We start from the raw sequence: 10,607 nt of genomic DNA on the forward strand, positions 1-10,607 counted from the left end.
GAAAGACGATGCGATAAAAGCCATCAAAGACTACGTAACGAAATTGAGAAACAGTATAATACAACAATACCGAGAATCAGAACTGATGGTCGTGTTGAATACGTCAATAAAGACACAATGGATTACTCCAACCTACAAGGAATAGTCCACGAACAGACTCCCTCATACACTCCTGAATCAAATGGAGTTGCAGAACGATTCAATAGGACGATGACAACAAAGGTCATGTGTATGATCATGGACCATCCTAAATCGTTATGGGGTGAAACATACTCAACAGCTGTCCATTTCAAAAACCGATTACTTCATAGTAAGCTAAAGGGAAAGACCCCCTTTAAATCCCTAAAAGGTTCAAAGCCTAGTATCTAACTGTAACAGAGCCATTTCAACTGTCTGGTGTATGAGTATACACAGGGCCCGGTTACATGCTGAAAGTAATTGATAGAAGCCAGTTGCACAGTGACATGCAACTACCACCATTGTGGTTAGCTACCAGCTGTCAGAGTAACTACATTCTGAGTGTTAGGAAGAGGATCTATTCATGGGAGGAATGACTGACGAGTCTATGCCTCGCCAACGACTAGAAGGCCAGCCAGAGTAAAGCTCTGAGTGCTCGGTGATTCTATACATAATCTGAGTATGATAAGTCCGCCGGTAGTGGCAGGGACCTTGCCTGGGAAGTCTACACTAAGCGACGAGCTCTACAGCAACGATTAAGCTTACACTTGAGCGATGGCTCATTCTTGCAAGTCCCGGTTGTGCGACAACCAAGACTGCAGGTGTTATAAAGACTTTGACTAAGCGTATTTGCCTTCGGAACCGGAAGCACCTGCTAACGCTTAGAGAGAACTGAGGTAGCGGCGGTATTGCTTCCCTTCCACTAGAAGGCATCACCGGAACTTAGTAAGAAAGTAGGAGTAGCAAAACGGAATCCTTTGAAGTATAAGTATTCAGGATCCTTCCCGCCCAACTATCCGGATTCCTCAGTCTTCATCAAAACCATTAAGTAATTTCTACTCAGTAGCAGACCCCTTAAAGATTATTGAGTTTTTAGCAAAGAATATTTGAATAATCTAAACTTGATTTTTATCTTGCACGGCCAAATCTTTCTATCGGGTTCTAGCGATACGTAGAAAGACTGTCCCCGTTACACTAACACCTTCAACCATTTGGAAATAAATGCTATGTCACAATCCCAGAAAACCCTAGGCCAGCAAGAAGCAAACTAGAACCCCGAGCACAAGAAGAAATCATTGTCGGATATTCAGACAGTAACAAAACTACTGCACCTGGATAGGATTACAAAATAGGTTAGTTGTAAGCCGAGACTTCACATTCCCCCTTCCTGAATCAGGGAAAGTCTCTGTGGAACTCGACTAGACCCCTATTCTGAAACCAAAAGCGGCACCTTCACCAACAGACGAAGGATATGAATGAGCAGACATGCTTGATTAAAAACCCGAATCGTCAGAAATCAAAGAAAACCTTGAAGCAGACGCAAGTAGACTGGGGGCCGGGCTTACAAGGCCTACTTCTAGACGTCATATTGAAGAAAGTAACAAACAGGAAGCTAATCAGGAAAACACAGAAACCCCTCTCCCGGAACCACCAAGGAAAGCAAAACCTTGGATACCAACAACCGAAAAAGAGAAAGAATCTGCAGTCCCGTATCGTGTCACAACAAGAAGATCGAATCAGATCCATGAAAGAACAGAAAAATAAATAGTATAGTCGGTTTCAGAGCAACGACGAAATGGGTTGAACGACGAACAGGGATATGAGTGTGGCGGTGCCAGTGGTGGCAACAAATAAATCAAAATGGGTCATAGCGATTTAATAAAATTATTGAACTATTCGAACTACTATTCACGCGTTTGGTACATACACAAAGATTTCGCATGTAACCTCTTGATCATCAACACATCGCCAGTGGCATCTCGCGATGGAGTCAAGCTTAGCCAGTCAACTACCGATTGTCGATAATAATTGCAACTACTCAAAGTATGAACGGCTTGCTCTAGCATTGAGTCACTATCATGCAGATCTTACAAGACATTTGCAGACGCCCACTGGCACTTTTCCCAAACCGGTTGTTTTGGAATTATCCAAAATTTATGGAATATCCGAGCCGACTTTGAGGCGACATATCAAGAACCCTGGGCAAAAAACAAGAAAAGATATCGATATTGATAAACAACTATTGACACCGGGGGAGGAACTGGTTTTGGTTAGACGTCTTCTCTTCTTGTACGACTTTAATATTCCTGCCAGCCGTGAACAGTTTTATGGATTGGCACACGCAATTCTACGTCAACGTGAGCCTGATACAATAATCGGTAAAGTTTGGTTCTACCGATTCCTTAACCGGCATGAAGAGTGCCGGTATTTGTTAGTAAAATCTATATGTACTAGCCGTGCAAATGCAGTCAGTTGGGATATGATGGATGATTTTTTCGCCAAAGTAAGCTTGATTCAGAAACTAATAATTTCAGAGTATTAATCTGTTTCTTCCCGAAAATAGCTTGAAGCTTCGATGACAAAATACAATATGTTACCGAAAAATACCTACAATTTCGATGAGACCGGCTTTATTTTAGGAGTGGGCGACGATGTTAAACGTATATGCCGGAATATAAGATCAGATTCAGTCTTCAAGGAATACAAAAATAGGGAGTCTTGTACAGTTATCGAATCGATTGCAGCAACAGACGGTTTCAGTGTCAAACCGCTTGTTATTTTTAAAGGAGAGAATCATCTCGCTGGTTGGTTTACGGACGCAGATGCAGAAAATTGGTGGTATGGACATTCGCCATAGGGATACAACATGAGTCAATTGTGTTTGAATTACTTGAAAAAAATATTTGAACCGGAAACACGGTATCGGTTAGTATATAATGATAATATATTTTCTAACTATAAGAAAAGAGAAATGAATAACTAACTTGAACTATTATCAATAGCGCAGGTAACGATTGGAGATTGTTGATTTTTGACGGCTTTGAATCACATATGCAACTGGAATTAATAGAGTTTTGTCTCAAAAGCAAAATTCTACCTTTTTGTCTTCCATCACATACTTCGCATGTTTTGCAGCCTTTGGACGTGGGTGTTTTCTCACCACTCAAGAAATACTACAAACATGAAGTTACCAACTTTCGTTCGCCTATCACTAAAAGCAACTTCCCTACTTTGCTTGCCCGAGCGCGACAACAAGCACTTAGTAAGGAGAATTTTGAAGCAGGATTTAGAGCAACCGGAATTTACCCATTCAATCCTAGGATAATACTTGATGAATTAGTATTATCGGAACCTACTATTACCGATAATATCAATCTTCTGGATTCAAACTCGGTTGTTTCATCACATTTGAGAGCACCATTGGATCTCTATTCTTATAATCCACCAACTCCACGTACGCCACGGTCTCTTCAACAAATGCTACGGATAGGGCTTTCCACGATCAGATCTAGCAGTCCGTCTTCCTTTATGGCAAAAGTCGTACTCCAGAAGTTGGCCAATGCATCTCAAGTGCAGGCAGCAGAAGCAATCATGCATAAAGCAGGCGAAGAACACCTAAGAAAAGCAATATTACAGAAAGAAAAAGAGTTAAAGAAGGACACCCGTCATTTAAACCCCAAATCGGCTTGTATACTGGACAACAATACTTTAGTTGAGTTGAAGCGGAAGCGTAACGAAAAAGATGAAGAAGAAATTAGGAAGACGCAAAAGAGGCAGGAGGAAAAGGAAAGAAAGGTGGAAGAATATAAAATTCGGGAATCAGAAAAGGAAAAGGAGAAACAACAGAAAGAAATAGAGAAGCAACGGAGGATAGAAGAGAAGTTACGGATTCAATTAGGGCGTGGAGCTCAAAGGGAGAGACAGAAGAAAATCAAAGTTATGGAAAGGAATAAGCGGGAGCTTGAAAAGCAAATGGAAGGACAGAGAGTATAAAAAATACATCAGTTAACGAATTCACCTATTTTATATTATTCCGGTATGAGAGTACCCTATCGGAATACCTATTTGCTTTAAAAAAAAACTAATATAACTAATTCTGAATAGTAACGTTTGCTTGAACAAGTGCTCGCTTCTCCATCCATCCATTTGCCATTTCATCAACTTTCTCCATATCAATCACTTGTAACGGGGGTCTATGGACGTAGGGACTAGGGTGCCAAGGAATACAACCGAGGCAAGAACGTGGCAATAGATATTCAAGGCTATGGGCTATGGAGTGGCTCTACCTAGTATGACAACTAGTTGAACCCTATGACGAGGCGTAGAACAAAAGTAATATTCGTGAAGTAGATACAAGAAGTTCCGTGAGAAGAAGAGGAAAGGAAGGAAAACATCAAAAGGCACGAGACAACTCCCCCTTATATATCCAACTCCTAGTCCATTGATGACTAATGCCCCACGTAACGGAAACCGAAACAACATAACAGAAACCCCATTACAAATCATAGTTCAACCGCGCAATACCTCCTCTTCCCAATCCAATCTATCACCTTAGCCGAAATGCAATATTGCCGTTACAGATTACGCCCCCCTCTAAGGCCTACCTCCTGGTAGGCTTAGGTTTCCGTGGATAGCGTTCATGGAACTGTCGAATAATATCGGGTGAATGCTCAAGGTCCGATAGCGGTTGCCAAGAGGCGTCATCGTATCCAGTGTATCGTACCAGGTACTCAAAGCCACCCCTTCGTTTCCTAGAGTCCACAATATCCTCGACTTCCCATTCTTCCTCCCCTTCGATCTCAACCGGAGGTGGTGGTGACTGTTGTTGTCCAGGTAATGGGTTACCCGCTTCAGGTGACAACAATGAAACGTGGAATACTGGATGGATCTTCATAGAGCGGGAAGTTCTAGCTCGTAAGCATAGGGGTTGACGATTCGTTTGATGCTATGAGGACCAATCCGTTTCCAATCAAACTTCTTGGAGGGTCGCTTTGTTAGAACATGGCGGGTCGACAAGAAAACTTTATCTCCTAGATGATAACGAGGGGCAGGAGAACGATTTAGGTTAGCCGACTCCTCTTGTATCCTTTGCGCCCGAAACATTTCGCTCTTCAGAAACTCCAACATGTCCTTCATCTCTTTTGCAATGCTGTTGGCTTGATCTTCCGCTGTTGTTTTACCATGATCCAAGGGACCAAAGGTCATCCTGGGATTTCTTCCCGAGTTGGCATAGAAAGGAGAGACTTTTGTTGTTTCCGAAATATGTTTATTTGTTGCGAACTCAGCCATTGCCAACAGCCGGGCCCAATCATCTTGCTGGTAGGAGACATAGCTTCGGAGATATTGTTCCATTATGGCATTGATCCTTTCCGTTTATCCATCAGTTTGGGGGTGAAATGCGGTGGAGAATCGTGGAGATATTTCCAGGCGTTTGCAAAGCGACTTCCAAAATTCCGCAACAAATTGTGTTCCTCTGTCGGACACAACCATATCAGGTAGTCCATGTAGTTTCCAAACGTTATCGATATATAGCCTTGCTACTTCCTTCGAGTCCACGTCTTTAGTTGTTGGTATTAGGTGTCGCATTTTGGTTAGTCTATCAACAACAACCAGGATCGCATTATAACCATCACTCGCAGGGAGGTCGGTAACAAAATCCATCGAGTCATCTGTCCATGGTCCATCGGGTATTGGCATTGGGCGAAGTACTCCATAGGGCGCGTTGCCTGGTGCCTTGCTATGGGCACACACATTACAATTCCTAACATATCGATCGACATACTTTCGCATTTGTGGCCAATAATACTCCCGACTTAAGAGTTCCAATGTCTTTGCTCTACCCGGATGGCCTGCTGATGGTTTATCATGATGTTCTTTTAGGAGTCTCAGCCGGAGGTCACTGTCATTTGGTACATAGAGTGCACCTCGATAAAGTAACCGACCGTTGTTGTCTTCCGTACATTCGGGAAGTGAAATTTTATTTGAATGTCGAACATCACTCCGGAGCATAGCAAGAATCTCGTTTGGGAAACTATCAACTTGGTAAGCTTTTGAAAATAACTTCTCCACAGTAGACATTCCTTCAGCGAATTCATTTGATAAAGAACCCGCGAACAAACTTAGCTTTGTATCCAAATTTTTTCGCTTCAGAACCACTTGGCTCTGATGCGTCAACCTGTCATCCCCCTCTGTAGGTAGGTCACCTGACCTTCTAGTTAATGCATCGGGTTTTGCTCCTTGTTTTCCCGGTCAAAATTGTATAATGAAATCAAAACGTGAAAGAAATTCAGACCAACGGGCTTGTCGACGATTTAATAATTTTGTCGTCATGAAATATTCCAGGTTTCGATGATCGCTGAAAACCTCAATGGGGAATTGTGCTCCTTCTAGATGATGTCGCCATTCTTCAAAACATCGAACAATCGCTAGGAGTTCTTTGTCATAGATTTCATAGTTACATTCCGCAGGGGAATGTTTCTTGGAAAAGAAAGCGACTGGATGTAAAACTCCTTCATCATCACGTTGTGAAAGAATTCCTGCTGAAACATAATCAGATGCATCGGTTTCCACCACAATCTTTCGATCTGGGTCCAAATGAACTAGTATAGGTGCTGTTGTGAACATCTTTTTTAAGGTTTGAAATGCTTCCTCCCTTTCATCCGTCCATTCGAATTTAACATTTTTCTTTGTTAGGGCTGTAAGTGGGCCAACAATTTTTGAATATCCTAAGATGAACCATCGATAAAAGTTTGCAAATCCCAAAAATACCGGAACATCATGGAGATTCATTGGTGTGGACCATTCTAAAACATCGATAACTTTCTTCGGATCCATTCGATTACCATTCAGAGTGAGGATCAGGCCCAGGTATTTTGTTTCTTGAACCATGAATTCGCATTTTTCGGGTTTGAGATGAACATGATTTTCATCAAGTACTTTTAGAACCTTTCGAATATGATCCTTATGTTCTATAAGAGACTCGGAATAGATAAGGATATCATCCAAATAAGCTGTTACGAATTGATCCAAATAGGGACGTAGGATATCATTGATCCAATGTTGGAACATAGCAAGAGCATTCGCTAATCCAAAGGGCATCACCGTATATTCGAAATGTCCGTACCGAGTCCGGAATGCCGTTTTCCATTCATCTCCTTCCGCTATTCTGATTTGATTGTACCCCCAACGTAAATCTAACTTGGTGTAGTATTTTGCTCTTGACAATTTGGCCAAAGTTTCCTTCAATAACGGTAATGGATAACGATTCTTAATCGTAATTGCATTGAGACCCCGATAGTCGACACATAAACGAAGAGTTCCTTCGGCTTTCTTGACGAATTCGATAGGTGCCCCCGCTGGTGATTCACTATGATGGATAATTCCCTTAGGTAGGTTCTCTTGAAGGTAGTCGCAAAGTGCCTTCAACTCGGTTTGGGATAAAGCATATATTGGTCCCCATGGTGGTTGTTTGCCTTCTTCTAATACTATCTTCATATCATGGAACGGTCGATGTGGCGGAAGGGCTGAAGCATCATATTCTTCAAACATTTGGACATAGCGGTGGGACTCCTTTGGTATTAGTTGTTTAATATCGATAGTAGGTTTCTCGGTTGCTGAGACAGTAACGGTATGAGTTTCCGCTAAGGGAGTCGATATACCATGAACTGTAATTGCGGTTCCACTGAGCGAGCAATATTGACAGTAGCTTCGACAGTCGAAAATAAGCAAATTTTCCTTTGGTCGAATTGTAACATCATGACGTCGCATCCAAGCTATCCCCATCACGATCGGATAATGTCCCAACTTGGTCACAAAACATGAAGCAGTCTCTCGATGGCCATGAATGTCCAGCGAGACATCCACAATATGGGTAATCTTTCCTGACTTGATAGGTCTGCCGTCTATAACGTCTACATGCCGGGGTATTTTGAGTGGGGTCATGGTGAGATTGTTGTGCCGTGCAAAAGATTCATCGATAAAAGCATATCCTGATGCTCCGGTATCAATAAGGGCGTAGGTGGGTACGAAAGTATTTTTATTCTGTGAAATTGAACAAGTTACTACAAATTGGTTCCCATCCATTTCCTCCTCAGATACCGAAAACCCAGAAATATGCATCCTAGAAAAATCCTTAAATGGTCCCTGGGCTAAGCCACTTAGTGCAGGGACAAATCTTTTGCCGACTCGTTATCGCTTCCGTCAATGTCCTCCACCTTCAACGCCGCTCCCCTCATCACTGGTCTCCTTGGTTGATTTCCAGTTGCCCTTGCTTGGGGACAATCCCTAACCATATGTCCGACTCCTCCGCAATAGAAACATTGGCCCTCAGCTAAGCGGGCATTTCTTTCAGTGGGGGTGGGGCGACGACGTCCCCCGGACAGATCCATCGGTACATCACCTCCCGGGCGGAATGAGGGGTGGTTCTCAGGGGCAGGTGCATTGACAGCTGGGGCGGCAGCGCGAGGAATAGGGGCAGGATTCCCTGGTGGGGGGCGAGGGGTCGGAGCAGCAGTAGCATTCCAAGGCTTTTTATTTCCTCGCTTAGCTTCTGTCGCTCGTCGTCGATTATCTAACCGTTGCAAAAGTGTCGCGCAGGCATCTACTGTTTCAGGAGTTTCATGGTGTATCATCGATTCATCGAGTTCCGCATTAATACCCTCCATCAAAGCCTCAATCCTAGAGACTTCATCCATTCCTGACTCGGCAGCATACCGTTGGAATTCGGCGAAATAGTCAGCAAAGGTTCGATTTCGCTGGCGGATGTTCCTAAGGTTCCTCCTAGCCGTACGCATTCGATCAGGATCCCCAAAAGCAGTATCTAAGATTTCATAAAACCGTAACATGGAGGGCAAAGCGATGCCTTCTTCTCCGACATATTGTAAAAACTGATTGGCGGCAACACCCTTCAATCGGCTGAATGCATAGGATAACTTAGATTGTAGTGTGGGAAAGCGGTCGGCATTTCCCAATTGCTTGATCCTCATCTGTTGCTTGAATAGGTGTAGTCTTTCTCGATCACGATATTCCCTAAATACTTCAGGGTCTGGGAGTTTTTCCAACCGTTGGGTAACCACTGGGACAGGTGGAACTGGAGGTACCGGTAGGGCATTATCCTCTCTGATTGGTTCTTCATCAGGGGCAACCACTTCAACAGCAACTCGGTGGGCCCTAGCAGCGGCTAGATCTCGTTCAAACATTTCTCTCGCATTTCCAGCCCCCCTCTCCACCTCCTGTAAGTCCGTTGCATACTGAGCAAGGCCATGTTGTGCCCGTTGAAGAAGTGAATAGGCTTCTATTCCAACATTGCCATCCACCTCTGGGTGTTCTTGAAAAAAGGTCTGAAGGGCATCGCTTAGCTGTTGGTAATCAATAGGAAGATGTGTCGCCATGGTAGACTATGGTGTTGTATTGGTTGGCAATAGAGGACGGAACTTAGTGTAACGGGGGTCTATGGATGTAGGGACTAGGGTGCCAAGGAATACAACCGAGGCAAGAACGTGGCAATAGATATTCAAGGCTATGGGCTATGGAGTGGCTCTACCTAGTATGACAACTAGTTGAACCCTATGACGAGGCGTAGAACAAAAGTAATATTCGTGGAGTAGATACAAGAAGTTCCGTGAGAAGAAGAGGAAAGGAAGGAAAACATCAAAAGGCACGAGACAACGCCCCCTTATATATCCAACTCCTAGTCCATTGATGACTAATACTCCGCGTAACGGAAACAGAGAGAACATAACAGAAACCCCATTACAAATCATAGTTCAACCGCGCAATACCTCCTCTTCCCAATCCAATCTATCACCTTAGCCGAAATGCAATATTACCGTTACATCACTTCCCCAACCGAAAGCTGCTTCCCCAAATGTCTCCTTGCTTTAGCTTTAAAATTTGCTAAAGCAGCTGCATCTTGTCTTTTTTGCCGATTTCTTTCAGCAAACCTGCGGGAGGCTTGCCTTTTGTGTTTCTTCTTATCCTCCGCTAGTGAACAGTTACTAATAAATATTACCACTCAAGAATATCAAATATTATTACTTACTACTAAGTTGCTTTGAAGCAAGTTGAATTTTTTCCACCTGGTGTGCAGCCCTATGCGCTTTTGCTATTTCTCCATTGCCTTTATAGATATTGTCCCAGAAATAGTAAAGAAGATGCTGCCAAACTGCACTCTTAGGGTCTGGCCTGTGCCTGAAGCTCTTTTTGCACTCTTTAACTAGGCAAATTCCTTCATTATTTGGAGCAGGTCTTTTCCGAATTTTCCCAGCCGTTGTATAGCCAAAGGGAGCATCAAGGACTGCATTCGCAGTAGAGGAGTCCATATGTTGCGTTGCGTGAGAGTTGAGGGAGGGCAACGCGAGACTGTTGTTGAACGCGTGCGAGCAACCCTGTGGTTGACCGCGTGCGAGCAACCCTGTGGTTGACCGCGTCAACAGAAAGATTGCTTGGCCCATGCGAGCAACCCTGGGGTTGACCGCTTCAACAGAAAAATTGCTCGCACCCGGGCCTACCAACCCTACCAACCCCGGGCCTACCAACCCTACCCCACCAAAGCCACAGCACAGACCCCTGTTCGTCGTTCGACCCGTTTCGTCGCCGCACCACAACCGACTGTACTTGACATTAAAGGGAAAAGAAAGGAAATCCGACAA

The sequence above is a fragment of the Morchella importuna genome (assembly GCF_003444635.1).
Source record: "Morchella importuna strain M04M26 chromosome Unknown Morimp01GS071, whole genome shotgun sequence".
Classification (NCBI taxonomy): Eukaryota; Fungi; Ascomycota; class Pezizomycetes; order Pezizales; family Morchellaceae; genus Morchella; species Morchella importuna.